Genomic DNA, 21,648 nt, shown 5'->3' on the forward strand with positions numbered 1-21,648 from the left:
CCGGTGTTACAGTCACTTTGCTGTCTTTTCTTTCACTGCCAGCTATTCTCAGAAACGCTCTGAGTCCTGTTAAAAGAGCCAACAGGGGAGGGAGTCACGAAAGGGAGTCAGGAAAAGAGGGCCAGCTCAAGTCTCCCATGAAGGTTCCCGATATTTTTGCACAGGTATATTTTCAACTAATGTTTTCATTCTCTCTCTCAACCTAGCTATTAAGACTAATATGAGATATCTGGGAATATTCTGGTGCTATTCAATACTCATGTTTAGAGCTTATTATTCTTAAAGGAAGATTTGATTCATGAATCTATTCTCCTATTGACTAAAAGCTATGTTTACCTAATTATGCACAAAACAGACATCAATCAGAATGTCATTTGTTTGTTGGTAAGTTTCCTCTCGAAAAAATGAACATAGGAGCCTGTGGTGAGACAGTAACACCCTCCCCTGGGAGCCTGGTGTCCTGCAGGGACGTCGATGTGCATGGTGACAAACTGTTGCTCCAATCAATATGGCCCATTATTGATCATATACTGATGATCAATGTCTCCACCTTGTCTCTATCATTACTTCAACAAGTGACATTAATGAGCCCTGGTGCACCCATTATCCCAGCCTATATGTACTCCCACTCTCTAACACCCTGTATTTTGCACTCACACATACCACATGCTTTAAGACACACAAAGGGAGCAATAATACCTAATGTGTCATTTACTTAATTAGAACATGTGCAAGAAATCACACACTGGTGTGTACATGCATGCACAGTTGCACAGAAAGGAGAAATTTTGCTGTAGAGTCCGTAGCAGAATGATAAACTGGACCTCGGTCCACAAAAGAGAGAAAAGGAGAGTGAGAATAGCAGGAAGAGCGGTAAAATGAGAGGGTAGGCTTGAGAATAAAAGGCCAGTGCAGATGTACACCAGCCATATCACTTCTCTCTCTTTCCCTCTGGCTCTGAAGCTTGCTGCAGAGAGGGAAAGGAGAAAGAGAGTGAGTGAGAGAATGAATGAGGGTCAGAGACAAGAGACTGACTGGTCTCCGAGATTTAAAAGGGCTAAGGATGAGTGGGGGGGTTTTCAGCAAAAAACCAAAAGCTGGGTACAGATGACCACCTCACCAACTCCACTGCATATCAGCATATATATATAGACATACTGAGGGCATAAAGCAGATAGCAATGGAGATGTGAAGAGAAAAGACAAGAAAGACGGCAGCGCAGAGGGGTGCCTGCTGGGAAAAGACAAAAAGAAGGGGAGGGAGGGAGGCATGAGGAGGGAGATCAAGCACATAAAAGAGTCGTAATTTGCCTAACGAAAGACGCGAGTGACAGATAGTAGAAAAGAGTATGTTGAGGGGTGGAGAAAAGGACGGACTAGGGGACAGAAAAAGTTGAAGGAGAAACTCAGCACAGATGAAAATGGGAGAAGGTCAGAGGTGCAAAAGTGGGAGGAGACAGAGAAAAGAAAGTGACAATAGCGTGCAAATGTTAGAGCTGCTGGGCCCCGGAGAAAACTCGAGAGGACATAACCGGGGACGTCGAAAGATGGCAGAGCAGAGTGAAAGGGGAGCTGATGAAGATGGAGGAGGGCCAGAGTGGGGAGGGTGGTCTTTAATCAAAATGTTTTTCAATTAATTTTACAATTAGGGCACTGCTCGTTAGCTTTGGCACACACAAGAGATGACATTGCTAGCAGTGCTATGCGTGTCATTAATATAATGATGACAGATTGGCAATCCTTTGGGACTGCCTCTGCTCAGTGACAGCTGGGCCCTCCACACAGCGTCACCTGATCAACATGACATCACCTAACCTCATTCAACATGGCTGCCAGAGGTACAAGGGACATGGCCAGTCAGACACAGGCAATGACACAGACAGAGAAGTGGCTCCTTTCCTTTACCATATCTCCCTTCGCTAGTGATGCAAGGACATAGGACAAAACAACAGTGAAAGGAAATAAACTCCCACCCACCTTTTTACCAAAAAAATAAAAAATAAAAAAATAAAAAAAGCCGAAGGTGCACTTGTGTTACGGTATCGTACTGTATATTGTCTCACAGATGATCAATCACTTGAGGAAACACACAATTCGTACACACACATCCACACACTTTGCTGGAGCCTGACTCTCTTACACACTGTTGTCATGGCAACCCCATTAAGGGAGGACACTCAGGCTGCAACTCTGGTGAAATCAGCCTGTCTCTCTTCCACCTCACTCCCTCTTCCTTGCACACATGCACATACACACACACACACATACACATCTTCCTTTTCTTTCACTACCAGCCATTTCTATTTGTCTCTCTCCACTACTTTCTTTTCCTTACCCATTGTCCTTCTATCCTTGCATCACCCTTGGCACACCTCTCTGCCCATCTCTCTCTATTACCGTGTTACAGTTTCATCTTTTCACCTCTCGCCTCCCACTTTCCAGGCGAATGTAAATATGTCATTTCACCTCTCAAAGCCTAATCATGTTTATGTCTCTGAGTTTTGTTTGGCCTCCACCCACACATTCTGAGGACCTCATTGTCTGTCTGCCTCCGTGTCTGTCTCTCTCTCCCTCTCTCTGTCCGTCCTTAGAGACACAGAATACATTTGTGATTGAGGCAGCACCTCTCTTCTTGTGCCCTCTCCAATTAAAGGGGAGATTTACAGGGGGAATCAGTCAGAGGGCAGCCTTGGAGGACAGCTTTAATAAGGGCTTCGCGCTGCACTGCTCTCTTTTTCATGCTCTCTCTCTCTCCCTCTCTCTAAGAAGATGGCTTGCCATTTTGCAGGTGCGAGGACAGGAGACAGAAGAACCAGGTTATATGATAACCCCTCCCTGACAGGAACATTACACAGTGGTTCAGCTTTTAAAAGCCAGCCAACCAACAATGATCAATGCCAATTTGCAGGTTCCCCAACACAATTAAAATAATCACATGAAAGCAAGCTCTAGAATTTAACCGCAAAGACACACATTATTCAAGCTCATGCCTTGAGACTCAACTGCCACATTAGTTCCAGCAGCCATCCCATCCATCTTGCAGCTCCCTAGCAGTTGGTGGGCTGACTGTATAGCTTCACAACTTCACAAGATATTGATAGCATGCCTTAAAAAATAATGGCTTGTTGTTTAGAAACCATTCCAGTTCAGAAAAGACTCCATCCTCTGGTGCTTACGTACTTATTGCTGTTAGTGCTCATCCCTATGGACCACCTGTTTGCCACAAGCCAGAGCATCCAGTCTCAACCCCCACCCACCCTGATCCACTCCAAGCTACTTGATGAGCTAGATAACACAGTATGGTGGAGAGCACACACAGGATTCTCCCCAGAGAAATAATCTGGAGATACAACGAGTGAATACGGAGGATAAGCAGCTGGACCCATGGCTAGCAGGCGGCCTGCATGATGAGAAAAGAAGAAGAATAAAAGAAAGGGATGAATCCAAGATGGAGAGAAAAAGAGAACTGGAGACAACATCGAGAGTGAGTAAAGGAAGAGGAGGTGGATTAATGAAAGAAAGACTGAGAGGGAAGGGCAGTGCAAGTGGGGGGTATAGTCTTCATTAAACGAGGCAGAAAAGTGAGAGCAAGAGTGAGGGATCTGAGCTAGGGAGTGAGTAGGAGGTAGGATGTGAGGGGATAAGAGGAAGGGAGGAGCGGGCATTAGAGGGAGACTGAGGCATCTGCTGCTGCTCCACATGGATGTTTATCCAGCCTGTGGCTTCCTGGGAGACACATAGTAGAACTTCTCTCCATGGAAGCCGCCTCTCACATCACGCTGTGGGCCTCCATGTTTTTACATGCACATTTCTGTGCATGTATTATGCACTTGCCCAGTATGTGTGCCTGTGTGTGTCTGTCTAAGTATAGCACTGGCTTCTCTTTTGCATGGTTGCTGGATTGCTCTTCCTCAGCTCTGGTTGGGTTTCAGTGTAGTGTAAAGCAGCATGACCCCTTTACCAGACTTGTGGTTGTGGGGGGGGGGGGCTCAGAGTGGATGAATGGATGGTGTCAAACAGGAAGGATGAGTGATTACATTTAGATCCATACACAGTCACTGAGGAGGCCAGACTGAAGATTCAAAGCACTGCTTAATACTTACAGCACACACTGTTGATCCACACTGACCACAGAGTAGTTGACTCGGAGCACAGAAACCTTGTTCAGGCTAACAGCAGCTATGGCATGAGAATTGCCTCTCAAAATGGAGAGCAGAGCAGAGAGCTCTGTGTTGCAGCGTGGCTGTTATGAATATTTGAAGCAGCCATATCGCTAGGCTCCTGGTTGTTGCTTGAGGGGGGAAACATGGGCGCGGGCACAGAGTGGTTGGCAGTGCAGAGAGGCCGAGATGGAGGAGGGTGGCGGGCAGTGGCGAAGGCAGCGGCCCATCCTGAGGCTGGCAGCAGGCGGCTCAGTGAATGAAAGCAGGGCAGGTCATGTGTGGGTGGGGAGGCGGGACTCTCCTGCTGCTGAGACAGATGCCATGGTTGTTAGGCTTAATTTCTTCTGCCAAGCACCACCCAGTACTGGCCAAAAACAAACTCAAATGCTTTTGGCCAGTGTTTGTGTGTGTGTGTGTGTGTGTCTGTTTGTGTGTGTGTGCGCACGCGTCAATAGAGAGAAAGAGCACTGTTTGAGTCGGTATCAGGCCCTACCAGGAACACACACAAGCAGAGCAGTAATCGTTTACTGTTCAGTCCCGTCCATCATCCATCTCCTCCTCTGTTCTCTGAGTCTCTCTCTCAGTCCTATCTCCATTTCTCACCATCCATCTTCCCAGATCTTTCTAGTCTGTCTTTCTCTTTCCCTCTCCATCTTTACTCTATCTTTCCCTCTGCAGCAAAGCTGGCTCCCACTGCAGTGAAAAAGGAAAAGGCAGAGAAAGGGTGGGGGCACAAAAAGACTGAGAGAGAGGGGGAAGTGAGAGATGAAGAAAGAGCAGTGTGGTATTTGGCTCAGTGTTGCATTATTGGCTCTGGTTGATCTGATCTGAGAAGATTACAGGAATGCAATACCAACAAATCACCTCTCTGCCTCTTGAGCCTCATACCCTGTCACTTGCACGCAAACACAAAGGAGAAAGACTAACTCTCACACACAGACATACACTCCCCTAAGTCGACATCCACACCTGTGGTCTGTCTAGCCATTCTGTAGTCACTGCTCTTTACACCTAACAACCCCAACACTTGAGCGCACACATCATTCACCACATCACTGCCTTTCTCGACAGAAGGCATCACCCATGCAGCAATTACCTCGTGATTAATAATCACTAAAATTAATACCGCAGCATAAAAAACAGACAGATTCTAAAAGCTGAATGCATTCCAATTTACCCCAATAATGTATTCATTATAAATGAACACTTATTTCTTCTCCGCCACACGCTCTATTGCTCTTTCTTTCTTTCTTTCTCTCTTCACTCCTCTCGACTTCACTCAGCCCAGCTGGGTTGGAGGCTGTTGGGGTGGGGGCGGGGTGGCTGCCTCTGCCAAGCCCAGTGCGACATGTTCTGACTCTTTACTTACACATTAATTCAAGTATTGATCATGTTTGTGTAAAGCACGAGAAAGAAAAAGAGAAGAAAAGAGAGCAGAGAAGTCAGAAAAACCACAAACAGAATTCATCAGAAACAACTACCATTACCATTCAGGAAACAAAAATATGGCTTGCACACACACACACACACACCTCTCAACTCTCAAGGATGAACACATCATACCTCATACAGTACATCATACCAACCTATACAGTTAAAGACAGATTCAAAGCATCAAAGCAGCCTCCAAACCGAGTCTCCATTTCATGTGAAGCATCGCAGGTCTGTGAATGCCAATCCATAAACACTGATTCATATTTCTAGCCCTTATTCAGTTATATATTTACTCATGCATTCACTTATACATTTTACCTTAAAGAAGTGCCAGCTGCTGCGTTCACTCATTGTACACAAAATTGAGAGCACAGTCTCTGTTGTTTGTTATGGAAGACTGTGCTGTTCTGCTCCTGTGTATTTTCCCATCAATCAAAATAGAAAAAAAAAAACCAAAAACTCTGCATCTCCAGCTGTATCATGAACTCAGACATTGACAGCTTACAGTCTTGACTGTAAATTGTCAGTGTAAGACTTAATTGAAAAAAACTGAGTGAAACTGCAGCACAATTGCTTTACAGTGCTTTAACAAAAAAAAAAGAAACGCTTGCACATGTGCATCACATTACAAATGCTACACTTGCCATTGCGCAGCATGGCAGTAATCTCTCTCTCTCTCTCTCACACACACACACACACACACACAACACACAACACAATGGTGAAAGCACTACCAAAGCGTGTCATGGTGTCTGGGTGGTAGACACGCTTCGGAGACAACAACGGTGAAAATTAAATTCCATTTAAGACTAATCCCATTTCCAACCTCTGCTGAGTCTCACATTGTGACAGTCAAGGAAATCTGTCTCAATTGTTCCATTGCAGGGATTGATGGTGAAACACGATACAGCATAAATAATGGAGCCTGATCACCAAGAGAGAGGCCCTGAAGGAGACTACGACAGGGTCAGACAAGCATGCTATACAGCCAAAGGTGGAGGGCAGGGCATGAGACAGAACCATACCAGACAGGAAGGTGAGAGAGACAGGCGAAGGGCAGGGAGAGGAAAGGGGACGGTAAAACAATGTGTGTGCATTTATGCCATGCTAATTCTCTTGACATTTCACTGGCAGTGTTGTTTTGCTCTTGACAAAGAGGAGGTGAGCAGGGGGAAGGATTTAAGTGCGTCGCAGGCTGGAGGACAGACACATCCTGGTCCCAAACCTCCCAATATCAACACTGCACCAGTATCACACAAACAAACAAACAAATATACACACTTCTTCCCGACGAAAGTGAATCGGCCATTGGCATCCCAGGGGAAAGAGAGCAAGTATAAATTATCTTGCCGCTCTCTACTAACAGTTCCTCTCTAATCGAGCACTGGCACCGTTTAGTGTTACTCTCCCTACGAGTGTAAATATACTCATCTATTACATGGTTCCCAGTTACAACATGCCAAGAAGGTCAGGATTATTATTTAACAGAGTTCTGAACTAAAAATACAAACCCTATTTTTGGTACTCGGTGATGACAAGGAGCAAAGATAGACAACCATCCCTGAAAAATAAAGCACAGAGCAATCCTACTAGCTATAATTGCACAGAACATGAAATGATGCGTTCAAATGTAGCGACCGTTATGTGCAAAAGAGACCAGAGACACACTCATCCCCTGGGCTCATCTGAAATGATATAGAAATGCCTGAAGACTGACACATAGGGATAGATGCGCAAACACCATCCACCTACTTTTCAAATTTGCATTCATTTCACATCCAACTCGAAATTCACATCCAATTTTACAGTCAGTTCACGTCCAAGCTGGCACTCAAATTCAGCCACTTGTGCATGCAGCCTGTATTCGCGGGTCAGTGTGGTTAAAGCTGACACTTTCTGTCAACACACCCATCACTAACCTCCATTACTCGCTCACTTAGTCTTCCATCATGCCTCACTCATTCATTTGCCCACACACGCACACGTGCATTGACACCCGTTCAATCTGCAAAAAAAAACACACAGTCATCACCCACTTGTTTGTTTAGCAGTTTGTTCATTTGCTCAGGCCTTGTCTCGATCACAATATTCTCACCCACTCATTCGACATTCGTTCATGGTCCCAGCCACTTGTGCTCTCATCTGGTCCTCCGATCTTTTGCCACCACTCCTCAGTCACATGCTCGCTCTTGCTCTCACCCACTCTCTCCTTCCACGTCTCACCCATTGTTCCCAGTCACACACTTGCTCTTTCTCCTCCTCTCTTGCTGTTTCTGTCACACACTGCACATCCAATCTGCCCCTCCCCTTCATTAACTCCCTGGATGACACAGTCCCTCACCTCGCTCTGTGCTCATCCTCCATAACTCTCTCAGTCTAAGACAGCTTCTCCCTCTTTGTATAGATTGCCTCCACCCATTCCAATAAAAGATTTAAGAGCTCCTTTAAGTGCTAATCAGGTTGTCATCCGTGCAGCCAAAATCAGAGGCTTGATAAATAAAGGCTTGTCTCTGTTGGCTAGCAGCTCACTGTGTTTAAATAGGTGACACCGGAGTGCATTTTGAGAACACCAGATCGATGCCAGAACCCCTGGGGTCCCCTGAAACGGTGAACAGAGACAAAGCTTAGTGCTCACTAATAATGCAGGGATAGGCAGCTTGCTCCCTATTTTCAGAGGAACTCTCCCTGGGCTTGTCCTCCACTCCCCTCTCTCTTTTTTTCTTTTTCCATCATCATGACAGGCCTTTCCCACTCGCCAGTTGGCACAACTGCATATAGATAGATGCGCAAAATCTTCATTTGCGTACATTACACAGAAGGTTAAAGCTATTGCACTGAGGAAGTGCATTAAAAAATACCAACAGACACAACAATCACTCCCATCTTCCATCCCCAACCAGCACGCTCTCTGCTTTCCAATCATCCTATCACCTCCCACTATGGCCAATTTGCTGCTTTGCCCAATCTCTCCTCCGCACTCAAACTGTTCACTATCACTCAGAATAGCATATCACCAGCCCTCGCTGTGACCCACCACGCCATATCACCAAAATTCCCGCCTTCGTCCAATATATCCAGCACCAAGCCCAGCTTGATGATGTGCTATTACTGATCCATGCCCACAGCCACAGGACTATAACACAATGCTCCTGCTTAACTCTCCTCATCTCACCTTGAGTCCACTTACATTCCTTCCCATGAAAGCACTATACCCTACGATGGTAATATCAAGGTCCACCTCTTCCTCTGCGGTCCTTCTCCCTCACTTTGATTTTCTGTCCATCAAGGGTGCGTGGATTAGCAGTCTCTTGTTTATCTGCTCGTCAGTTTTATCTATCTATCACTAAGCCATCCGCTGTGTTGCAGTGGCCTCAGCACTGCATTAATCCCCTATCAGCCAGCCAGCCAGCCATCCATCACCCTGCTGTCTATCACGTCAGATCCATCATCCGCCCATCTGTCTCACACTGCCCATGCTCGGAGATGATCTCCACCGAGAGCCCCACTGTCGAGTCACAGAGGGTAGAGGGGACAGCGGGGCGGGAGGAAATTAGAGGGAAATGCAGAAACAGAAGACAGGGGAGAGGGAGGGAAGATTATATCCTATCCTTCCCTCTCTCAGCCTGTATTCTTTTCAAAGCGTTTTCTTCATGTCACTACATGCTTATTAACTGTTGTGTTTGTTTCCTTGTAATTTGTTTGTTTTCACCGCCTGTTAATTCTAGCCAGTGGGAGAAGTGCCAGTAGAGAGAGAGGGAGATAGCTGCTGGGGACAGGGGTCATAAATCTCATAAAACCCTGATGTAGTGAGAAAGTCTGGCCCCTCCTTCTCCAGCATGTTGGAGCAAAGAATGAATATTGTCTAAAGCCTCCAGCCTTAAAACAGCTCAATAACTGGGTTCATGAGGGGTCATTTGTATTTCCATCCATATCTGCTACCATCTGAGGGTCACATGAGCAGGAGGGAAGGTGAGTGTAGGGCAAACATTAGTACACTTTAAGCGGAAGGGGAGTCCACACAGGTGCATGTAAGTGCAGGGTGCAGGGGCAAAGATAAATAAACAGGCACACATTAGGAGAACCAGCGAACACGTAGACATTTAGGTCTGTAAACTGCAAATGGTAGGTGAGCAAACAGGTATGTATGTGGGCTGATGCACTATAATTATTCAGACTAGTTGACAAATAGAGCCTGTGAGGGCAGAGCAAATTGTTTAGAGGGTAACAGAAAGAGCACACAAAAAAGGTTAATGCAGACACTTTCAGACTGCTTCTACGTGGAAAAAAACAACCAGGTTTATGGAAAAAGGAAGTTTAATATGCAGTCTAGCAGTTCGGCAGAGACTAAAAGTAGTAAATCTGTGTGAATCAGTCCATTTAAATACACACTATAACCTGTTTACTGAGAATGATTACCTCAAGGCGATTGTACGATCATGGTTTGCAGTAACTCGATTTGCTCGGTTGCCATTTTTTACGCCATCCCTTTGATGCAAAGTACCGAAGGAAAACATCTTCATAGCACCACAAGGAACACTGAGGGATGTGTTTATGTTTTGTTATGATGATGAATTTACAGAACCCCGTAACACAGGATCTGTCACTCGCAGAGTTAGTTGCAACATGAAAGCCATTTTGCTGTCGCCCCCTCCAAAAAAAGTGCGTGTTTTGCTTTGCTTTCAACCGCTAGTCATGCTGGAGTTTGTACAGAAACACCAAAACACAGAACACAACACAGAAAAAAAATTGATTTTGGGGTCAGACAATTGAATTATGAGTTCGCTTTCTTCCATTCTGGCTTTAATTTGACTAAGATCATCCGGTTAACATGTTTACATGGCAGCTGCAGTAATTTGAGTGCTGCCTTAATCTGGTTATAATGAAAGTAGTGGCACCCATGTAACTTTTCTCGGTGTAAACTTGTCCTGTGAAAATCTGTGAAATGCTGCATAGTGCTGAAGATTAGTGTTGTTTAGTCCTGCCCCTTATTTATTTTATACAGTGTAATATGATGCACAGCAGAAATGTCAGGAGGATTCTGAATACTGCCCTTTGCATTTGTTTGAACTTCATATGGTAATTATGACCTGAGCACAGACCATGCCGTATGATTAAATAAACACGAGAGCAGGAGTTTAAATTTCTGCTGTATTTCATCACACGGCTGAGTTTACCCTCCAGTAACAAGCTACCATCGCTCTTGCTGGAGTTTTCCCCTAGAATCTACAATAGCATATACAATAGCACACAGATTTATGATGCTACTGTAGACTTACATGCCAAGTCTGAGAAAATTCATTTTCTTTGCTGATGATCTCTCTAATCCAGTCAATTGTTTTCACCACTGTGTACTCAAATGGCCTTGTGGGATTACAGCTAGGACTGAATAGAACTAGCTCTATGAATGTGGGCTGCCAGTTGACAGCTGAGATTCTCTCCTGTATAATATCAACATCGGTGGTCCTAAGTTACACATGGAATAGGAAGAAAAGGATGTGTGAAGCTTGTGCTTTAATCCATAATTATCCTAAACAAACATCTCCAAACAAATGTTCTTCTTCCACATGCAGCCAAATCAGATGAGACAGCTGTCAGAAAGCATCCATATCCATCTTGAGTTAGCTCTAATTGGAGAAGTACTTTCCCTCCTCTGGCCCTATTTGACAGATACTGCTCAATCACCACACAGGTGATGAACACTGCTGCAGCCCAACAATATTCATTCCTGCAAACGTATATTACTATTACGAAATGATACCTGCACACATCCAAGGACTGCATTTTTGTATGTTTATGATGAAAGGCGTGTTCCAAAGTGCGTCAACGCTGAACATGCATGTGCTGAACCAGCAAATGATGTGTCATTTAATAACATGCATTTGTAGCCTGCTTTGGTATGTACAGAACTGAAAAGTAAAAAATTCTAAATGCTGCTATTCGAATAAGAGAAAGAAACCTGTAGTTCATATCAGATCCAATTACCAGTTAGGCAAATATACAGAGAGAAGAAGAGACACACAAACATAAACACTCACTCAACCCTATAAACAGGTATCTACATTATTTCATGCACACTGATTTAATCAGCCCTTCAACAAATAGCTGAATAAATACTGTGGATAACCAGATCAATATGGTACACTCAATTCATCTGAGTTCACAGAGATGTCAAATTCTGCATAGTTCCACAGCACACTGATTAAACTGGCACCGCATTAATTCAGTAAATCAATAAAACCAATCTTTCAAAATCAAGTCGCGCGGACTGCTAAAGCCAATTGGAGGGCAAAAACACATTAAAATTCCCTTGCTCCAACTGCATATCTATGTCAAGCAGGCATCACACTGATTTGCTATGTGGATTCTACAATTTGTGGAATGAAAATGATTAATCCATGAAACAATAACCAGGGTGCCAAGAAGGCACATGGTAATTCTATAATGATCAAAGACTCAATTAAATCCTTTTCCATTCTGTTCCCTAAATGCCTCATATCTGTGGCTGCAGAGCAAATGTGTCTGTGCGTACGTGTGTTTTTATGTTTATGGTGGTCAGTTTAAGTTGTGTGTGCGTCTGTGTGTGTGTTTTGTGTTGTCTCAAGGCTGTGAGGTAGTCAGAGGTTAAGTTGTGGTCTGGCAAGTGTCTTCTGTGGTCAGATGACGTATGACGTGGTTTGTGTTCATATTCTAATCGCACTACAGGCTGGGAGTACGAGTGGCGCGATAGTCATCATTATTGGATTAGGAGTGCATTCATACCCTGAAAGACAAGTTAGTGTATTTTATTAGAAATATGGCCTTCAACATCCAACCCTAGCCTTTCGTGGTGCACATCATTTTGAATTGTCATTAATTGTTCCTCATTATTTGTCCCCATTTCAAATGAAAGCAGCAAAGAAAACAGTTACTAAAAATTGCTGTACTGCACTGTAGTTTTTAGAAACAAACAAAAAAAAAAACCCATCACATAACAAAGAAAGACTTGCTGAGCATGCATGCTCATTTTTAGCAGCATCTTCCTTCACATTGATGCTGTTGAATCCACACCTGGGTGCTAGTTGTAGAACATTGTTCAGCTTCAATAGAAACCATGGGGCTCCGTCCCCTTACAGGCATGAAACATCACAACTTCAGTTCTATCTTTGAAATGTAAGAACAAAACCTGACACAAAAATTCCCTTTGTTATCTTGTTTTCTCACTTGTACTGGAAGGTAACAGGTCAGAGACAATGCGTATGATGAACATATTCTAGAGTACATGGAAGGGTGTGAAAAAAGCTATGACAAACTGCACATTACCCACTAAGCACCAAACAATAAAAGAAAAATTTAATAACTAACTAATGATAATAATGAGACATTTAGCGGTAAATAAGTAAATCTTCACTTATTAGAAAGCAGTGCAATGCAAAAATGGAATTAAAAAGGGAGTGAATATTAGACTTAAATTTATCAGCTGACCAGTAACATGTCTTGAAACAAATGCTAATGTTCTGGATCTACTGGATGTGTTAATAGGTTGGTCAACAAGTTCACCTTATAAACTTACCAAGGTGATTATATGTCGAAGGTGTATTTACAGGTCAGTCTACTGCCCCCTAGTGGCTGCAAAATGATCACTGTAGGTTTTAACATAAAATTGTGAAACTGCTCTTTTAACACCAATTGTGAGAACAACTCGATCAACCCAACAAAATACGGGGGGGTTTTAAACCAGTGTTTGCTTGATCACAAACCAATGTTGTATGTACCTCTTATTGTTTTCTGACAATTCTCAGTGCGCAAATTAACTTTGCACATTTACAAAGTGAGAACGGGCTAACATTATTAAAATAAAATGGAGTCGCAGCAGATTTGTTAAAAAATAAAAAAATAGAAACAGCATAAAGGTTAATACACTGTTGCATTCGTTCACTCACGGTGTCAGAGAGGTGAACTTATGATACCACAAGTGTGGGTAGTATTTTCCTGTGGTTTGTGTCCATATGTGCAGAGGAGCAGAGGGCAGAAACATTGGAGAGGAGCAGCACAGGGCAGTCTCAGGTGAGACACGCATAGTCCCAACATAATTATAATCCTTAATTAATCCACTCCGGATGCGCTCTCTCTCTCTCTCTTTCTCTCCCCCTCCCCCCCCACCAGTCTCTCTCCTGAAGTTCACTGCCCAAGGTGTTTATGGACTTTTTCCATCATGGTGCACCTCCCCCCTTTCTGTCTCATCTGGCATCTGTCTACTGTATGTATTATGCTCTAGGTGTTTTTGTAGCTGTTTATGAATATACGTGCCCTTTCACACCTATGTCTAGGAGCTTCAGCTCTCCTCCCCACATGCACCCCCTCTCACCCCCTGTCTCTTTTCTGTACCTGCATCAGTCCAACCCCCTTCTTGGCAGGCAGACAAACAAAAAGCTTCTTGTAGTCCCGTGTTGTTTCTTGATATTGCCTCTTCTCACAGCTCACAGCATGGACACACACACACATGCAGAGACACACAAACACAAACATGCTCACACGAGTCCAACACCATATACTCCAAGGGGAGTGCTGCTGACACAAATATGATCCCACCAGAGCCGTCCTCTATGGAATGACTCAGGTGAGTTTCAGGTGAACATCACAGCTTGTGAGGGCTACACAGCCAGAAACATACACACAAGCACACGATGAACAAAGTTCCTGTTTATATACCTGTCTCTCCTAATCCTGCTGCATGACCAAATGCTTTGATAGCTTAGACGATGTTGAGAAACTCCTGTATTAGTCATTGAGGGTGAGGGGTCGGTGGCAGAAAGTGAGAAGTGGATCGTGTAAACAGAGGTATAATGAAGGAACATTGGAGTCTTGCAGCGGCAGATGAAGGGTCTGTACATGGCACTAAGCTGACGGTAATGAGGACAAAGGTGTCAGTATTGACGCCGGTAGAGTGAGAGCGCCAGGTGTGAGGAGGAGCGGCGACTACTCCTGCCATTACCACTCAGCCTCCTGCTCTGTCTGCACTAGCTGAGCCAATTAGTGGGGCTCATCCACCACTCTGGTCCGCACCCTTGGTCAAGATATCAGAAAAACATAAGGATTGATTGGACAAGCTATTAGGTCAATTGATCAGTGTTTCCTTTCATCTGTGTGCTCCGGCTTTTTCGGATGGACAGATTGGATGTGGAAAGCTATTCCAATTACCTGAGGACAAGAGATTAACCGAGATGGCCTGATGGACCTTCACTCCATCTTTCTCTTTGTGTGAGAAGCTTTTTTTCTCCCCTCTCTTTCTCCCTTCCACTCTCCAGTGATTTTAGTTTTTGTTTAAATTAAGCACTCAGTTTGTGTCAGAAGATACCATAATCCTGCGGAAATAAAGTTCTTCTCGCTTGTTAGTACTCCTGAATTTGTGTTTCTTTTCGCTTCCTGTATCTTAGTACTGTGCAATAGATGCAGGAGGATCGGAGTCAGTCTCACAGTGTCAAGAGCACCATTGACATCATACACCTTTGGCAGGAGCTGCCATAACTGATTTCCTAAAATGTTAAACAACTAACGCCAGATTATATTGATTTGTGATCATTATTCTCAAGTGCCTTCAAAATTGTGTCTTGGCAAAAGGCCTTGAAAACCCCTTAAATGAATGTTTAAGAAATGAAAACTGACAAACAGGGCTGATAACTGGTATTTGAAGTTGCTTTTAGCAGCATGAATAGGAAAATCAAGCAGGTTCAAAAGGGCAATCAAAGCGGACCATTACAAACAGCAGTCAGAATTTGGTCGTCGAAACCGCAGTGACGCTTTTCAAACAACGATTCAAAGCCTCCTTCCCCCCAACAGATCTGTGTAAAACCGAATGAATTGCTGGTGAGGCTGATTGGTCACATTGATTGAGTATCACTGAGTCTTTTCACTGCTGTACACCAAGTTGTCTCTCAGTCGATAGACACAACCCAAATACACCAGGCACTCAATCCATTGTGTTGCTACATGGGCCCATCCAGCTAATTTAACACCCACTCCATTTATGAAAAAGAGTCCGTATCGATTTTTTTCTGTTCATGTGCTCTTGTTGCTCCTGTTCATTTTCGCCATGCCAGTGCCTACACGTGCTCAAGGCTGGCAGCATTTGAATTGAATTAAGGTCATGTGTGGTAAGGTGCCTATAAGATTCTCAAAGCTCACACCTTCAGTCTTTCCCCAGATGTAGCACAGCAGACCACAGAGTTGTGAGCCTGCAGTTAGAGGCTGCTGTGTGGCTACTGGCTCGAATCACAGCAAACTCCATAGCACAAAGACCATGAGCTTCAAAATGGACCACAGACTGCTCATCGCTTTTGCACATCAGCAGCACAGCACATACAACTTTATGCTTGTTGTCCATCATGTACCTATCCCACCGCCCCCGCTATTGCATTCTGCACTCTTTGCCCTATTCTACGCTATTTCTCTCTCTCGTCCTCTCCTTATCCCTCTCTTTCCAGTGCATTATTACATGTTCATGCTCCCAAAATGTAATCTAGCATTTAAGGGGAAAACAGCCAACACATTTCGAATAGCCTTAGAAAACATAATAGGATATTTGTGATTGCAACAATTAGTCCAACAACAGCTGTTTAAAACCATTTTCAGCTGTGTTTTGTAGGCAGTGGTAAAACACTGAACCACAATAACTGTCATTAAAATTATAATGGCTTTCCTGTCAGGACAAGTCTTATCAGGCTTGTGGCAACCACAGAGCTGCCACTGCCAGGTAAACAGCGTTGCCTATGAAGGGCAGCAGTGAGGAAAAGCTACCTGGCACTACACAATGAACAGTTTCTAGGTCAGTCCAGTGAAAAACGGCCCTGAAGGGACATAGCATTTTGACATAACTGAAAGGAGCATAAAAGATTTCCCTTTGCCTATGCACTGGATGTACATAAGTACACAGACACACACACACACACACACAGCACCTCATGAGAACCTATAAAAGATGCAAACATCTTAGCACTGCCACATCCATTACTGGACACCTCCACCCTAGTTAGATGGAACAGGTTAAAGAGAGCTCACTGATCACCCACAAAAATGAAACCTCAACAGGCAATTTGAATCTTCAACCCATTTTGATAATAGCATCAACCAATGCGTATTCATTTCGTTGCAAATGTCAGCAAGTGTGTCATGATTGGGTGGCAAAGGCTGCTCCAAAATTACTGCGGTAAAGGTCGCAACTAGTGGTGGGGTTAGTAGCATGATTTTGAAAATGACATTCGGAAAAAAAAGGGAGGTAAAAACTGTCATTTTGTTACATTTCAGTCTTGGAACAGGTTGTTTTGAGTGGATTTTAATTGTGAATAATTCACAGAATTACACTAAATCAATTCTGACCACAAACGTGATTATTCAAAATAAATTCACGAGCACAATGGATCACATGAAGCTGGCGACTGGCAGACTAGCTCGCATTGCTTGAAGTTCTAACCGGATATCATATCTGAGAGCCTTTCAGTATCATCAAAAGGCAATGATGAGATTAAGTTCATCATCAGAATATGCTGCAGTGCCGGCGTAGAAGTACTTCTGTTCTGTGCTAGTACTAAAATTTCTCCAATCATTTAGCAGCAACAGTGGCAGCATGTGTGTACATATAAGTGTGTGCGCGTGTGTGTCTGTGTGTGTTGACTGGCATCAGATTTTGAGTTCTGTTGTTGTAGCTTAATGGCTGCAGGTTTATATTTATTCATTGTACTTTTAGTATTGTGTACTGAAATCTAACTGCAGCATGTTACTCCCTGGATAGACATTTTGCATTGTTGAAATTGTGCATAAACGTTTTTATTTATTTATTTTTTATTATTCATTACTTAGACGTATTAAATTATTGCACCTCAGTTACCTATGATAGTCTAGTTTACACTTTTTCAAAACATGTTTTTGATAAATCAAAACTGATGAGGTAGCTATGGTTTGATCATCTGTGGAGATGACGGACAAAATAGAAAAACCAAAGACAATTTTAATGTCAAAATGCATAGTATAATTGAATTGTGCATTTAGTGAATTCTTACAGCCATGATTGTAAGCTGTTTTTCTCAGCCTTTTGAATGATATCGTGCGCTGCCCCGAAGCCCATTGTCAGCTTTAGAATAATGTTACTGCAACTAAAAGCCGCGCTCCTTTCCCTGCCATCTTATACATTAAATAGATGTGAGCATCCTTCATAGGTTAAGGACACATCTCCATGCAGTGTCAAAATGAAGAAAGTCCTTTTATTGACATGTAGCATTCACATGTGTCCCTTGCTGTAAATACATTAATATCCAAGCTGGAAAAACTGAGGCACTGTGGAATCTTATCAGAAAATCAAAGGATTTCAACATCTTTTAAAATCCAATGAATATTGTTTTCACATTATCCTTTGACCCAGCACATGCAATACATTTAGTTGTCCTGGGGGTGTGAAACATCATAGGTCATTTTATGAAATTCATATCAGTGCAGTGTTTTTTTATTTTTTTTATTTTTTGCTTATTTTCCATTAACATTCATTGAACGAGCCTTGTCAGAGAGCTACAGGGGGTACATGCATACAGCACAAATGAGAGAGTAACAAAGATGCAAAGGAAACATGAGATGATGTACTTTGGGGACAGAGAACTGTTCATAAATTTATGTGTGTGTGTGTGTGTGTGTGTGTGTGTGTGTGCATACATATACACTCATTATATATATGAAAGCATGAGACTGTGCACTTGTCATTTGCAAACATGCACACAACACACATTTTTTTAATTAAATGCATTTGATAAATTAGAATAATTCAGTTATTCTGCACAAGGTCCATCAGCAAGATTCTGTATTCAATGTTACCTTCACAACTCATGCCTTCTACATAATAATATGGTCTTCGAATCCTGACTACTTTATTGCGAAGCTTCCCAAAATGCTCAGCTCGCACTGAAATACATCTAATTATGATTAGTGACTTATTAAAAGTCAGATGATCATTAATGCCATGCTAATGTATGACTATTATTCACCCATTCAAAGCGGAGAATAATTTTTCTGATGGTGATGTGACACATAGACAAGGGGGAAATAAATCCTTCTGTCTTCCCGAGGAGTGTTTGGCAGTAAACCAATTCCAAGTCTGGCTTCTTGAATGCCCAGATAACGCAATCAGACAGTTGCAATATTGCTGTTTTACCACCTGAAGAATTTGAATTTCATTCGGCCACTTCAGAATAGCAGACATGCCAATTTTCCCCCAAGAATTGGCAGGATAAACACAATGCACCCCAATGAAATGAGGAAAAGGCTTAACAGCATAAAATAACTATTTTCAGGGTCTTTCTTGTCTGCCTCCTCAGGTTCAGTTTTATCATAACAACACACAAAGACAAAAGGTTTAATTTTCCTACAGTGTAGGCTGTCGATTTTATGAGATGTTTTATTATTAATTTGGGAATTAGTTCAGCGTAACAATATAAGGGCGCCTCATTTTTCATCATATGAACCCCTCAACATTACGCGGTCACATTTGATCGAATTTGGAGAAGTTTTTCCCTGCTGTTGTTTTATGATGTGTTGAGGTGATAAATTTGTTTAAGGCATGAAATCTATCAGGATATCTCTTCCCATGCATTCTCTAATTGGGATTTCATATGAATTCAATTTAGGGGATACTAAATCTCATGTCATTTTGGTAGGGACCCCTGTAACATTCCTCAAAGACTCTCGCGGGTCCCCAGACCCCACTGAGAGCAGCTGGCCTATAGGTAATGATTTGACAAAGTACAGGATTAATGTTGTAGCCTGGGACACGGGGGATTGGACAGAACAGTTCATTTTGACGCTGTGCCCTCCGCTCCGATGCATTTATTCCTCTAATATTCGTTGAGGTACTTAATTTCTTTCTCTCTCGACCAAAACTTGTTCTCACATAAAACAAGAAGAAACAGTGACAGGAATGTTGGATTAATCACATAACCAGCATTTGTCTGTTTTCTCCCTGTACTTCCTTCTGTACTTTTTTTTTCCTGGTAAGGATGACAGCAAACAATCCGTCCAGAAAAGAATGAGTTCCTCACTTACTGCATTGTTGGCTATTAAACAGAAAATGGCCCGCTTTGCAAGTAAGAATTAATTTGCTTCCAGACTGTATCTATTAATTAAAATTGCCAAAATCTACTACTGTGCAGGCCACGGTGCAATGCATAGGCCCTCAAACGGGTGTCCTACTCCCAAATCCGACTAATTTCGAGCATCCAGCAGGCATTTTAAATAAGAAGCGACTGCTGTTGACGCACCGTGAACACGAACTCCGGATCTGTCAGAGCATAAAATATCAATAAATAAATCGGCTTACATGCCTGAACAGCTCGCACAGCCTGATACTGGGAGCCCGGATGGTTCACATTTCATGCCTTTATTGTCGCACTGGTACATATATTAAGAACATATAACATGAAAACTGCGCTTCGTTCTTACCTTGATTCCTCCGATCTCCTTTTCCTTAATTGCTCAGTGTGTCTCATTCATTCTCGCATCCCTCCTCACTCGCCTCCTTCTTCTCTTCCTCTCTGGTTATCACTCGTTTTCTCCCCTCTGGTCCCGTCTTCGTGCGGATGCATAAGAATTAAAAATTAATAGCCTGCTATCTTAAAGACGAACCGTCGAAAAACGGGAGAAGGAAAAAAAAATCCACCCGACTCAAAAAAAAATACGATAAAGGCAGTGGGGGGGAAATCCTCACGGACAGGGCAGGTTTTCACGAAAATTCGCCCGTGTGGGCATCAAAATAAACAAGACCGACGACATCGCCGTCCTGCTTAAAACAATAAAAGCATGCGAGTCACTATAGCGTTAGGCGGAGATGAAAATGTGAAACTGAGCTGAAATATCAACAAAACTGAAGTTGCAGTCGTTTGTCCGCCCGTCGCTGATTAGATGGTGAGCATGTGAGCAAATGTGCCACCGTCGCAAAACGTCTGCGTAAGACAAATCGGACTCTTGTCCGGTGGGTAGGACGCTACACTTTTCAAATTGTAGATTCTACGCATTCATGTTGTCTCAAAAAAGCTCTCCGGTGTGAAATCACCCATTGGAATTAGGATAGTCTACCCAGGCCATTTGCGATTATCTTGTGCGTCCTGACGCACCGAGCGGATTAGTCGTCTATAGTTTCCCTCTTCGTCGGCAGGCAGCGCACACTCTCATCAGGACCGTTATTTTTCGACCACTGCAGTTCTGCATCAGGCCTATTACAACGTAGCGCATTCATCATTGCCTTTCACCTACAGTTTGGTCCCCTAAAGACAGTGTGCAGACAGTTTTTATAACCAACCCTGACTTAAAGCAGAAAAAATGTGCCACTTCTACCCGCCCACTAGTTAAATTGCTGTCTCTGTATAACAGTGGCACCATTTGTTTGCTTGTTTGTTTGTCTAGTTACCCATCTCACGTGGTTTCCAAAGATGGGGTTCAAGAATCTTCAGAGGTCCTTGAAATGGTCATCTGTGATTGTCTTTAATTTTACTGGGGTAATTTTCCAGAGGTGTCTGCATGAGAAAACAAAAAGACTGACAACTTGATTCACAACCTCCTCCTATTGTTATCCCCCCTTACTGTGACACATATGTTGCTCTGTGAATGATTTCTGACTACACTGTTCTCAAATGTGGTTTCTTTAGAAATATGCGCCTTTTTTAACACATGAACTATCGTCAGGGCTTTGCCGCTGTTGTTTACTACCTGTGCTTTCACTGTTTTAATTTTAAAGTGGTGTTTTACACACACACACACAAAAAAATCCTTGTGATTCTCGAACAAGTAAACATTTCATTAGAGATCAAGGTGTTTCCAAGCTGACAGCATACGATCAACATAGGACTGAACGTGTTGTGTAAGACCTAAGATTTAGTAAGTCGGGTGTGATAACAACGCCAAAGCCTCATTGTTGAACAGTGTGTTTCAGTTAATATTGTAAGTGAACAATAAAGATTTGTTTAAAAAGATGCAACATAATGAATGCATTGTGGGGGAATTGTATGCGTGCAACTAACCACAGTTCTGTATCTCATCTGTAT

At 43.0% G+C, this 21,648-nt stretch overlaps 1 protein-coding gene across 1 annotated transcript in view; it reads right to left on the reverse strand.

The window, feature by feature from the left end:
* adgrl1a (adhesion G protein-coupled receptor L1a) overlaps window positions 1–21,236 on the reverse strand; it is an 87,903-nt gene extending 66,667 nt beyond the window's left edge. Inside the window, exon 1 of the mRNA XM_046414703.1 lies at window positions 20,051–21,236. The gene's annotated coding sequence lies outside the window, so the exon portion shown is untranslated. The remainder of the gene's footprint in view (window positions 1–20,050) is intronic.
* Window positions 21,237–21,648: the final 412 nt, after the last annotated feature.

Source organism: Scatophagus argus, chromosome 16 (genome assembly GCF_020382885.2).
Source record: "Scatophagus argus isolate fScaArg1 chromosome 16, fScaArg1.pri, whole genome shotgun sequence".
In the NCBI taxonomy this organism is placed as follows: Eukaryota; Metazoa; Chordata; class Actinopteri; family Scatophagidae; genus Scatophagus; species Scatophagus argus.